The following is a 288-nucleotide window of genomic DNA, read 5'->3' as shown; positions in this document are numbered from 1 at the left end:
GTGAAGACAAAGCACAGTTTGTAAATTGAAATGTTATTTATTGAAGCAAAATAGTTATTCAATACCAACTGGGCCTGTGCCTTTATTTGCCACCATAGTTACTAGTTTACCCAATTTTGTGAAACTGCATTGATAATGGAGTTCAGATCACTGCAGTCCCGTTCAATCAAATCAACACTTAAATAGCCTTTTCAACAGCATGAAGTTGACAAACTCATTTGTCTTACCTTATATGATGAAACTGCTTCACTGATGGGTCTGAATTTATGATTGTTGTGTTGTTGTGAA

The sequence above is a fragment of the Sinocyclocheilus grahami genome, unplaced genomic scaffold (genome assembly GCF_001515645.1).
Source record: "Sinocyclocheilus grahami isolate Dianchi unplaced genomic scaffold, SAMN03320097.WGS_v1.1 scaffold2213.1, whole genome shotgun sequence".
NCBI lineage: Eukaryota > Metazoa > Chordata > Actinopteri > Cypriniformes > Cyprinidae > Sinocyclocheilus > Sinocyclocheilus grahami.
This window is presented reverse-complemented; position numbering follows the sequence as displayed.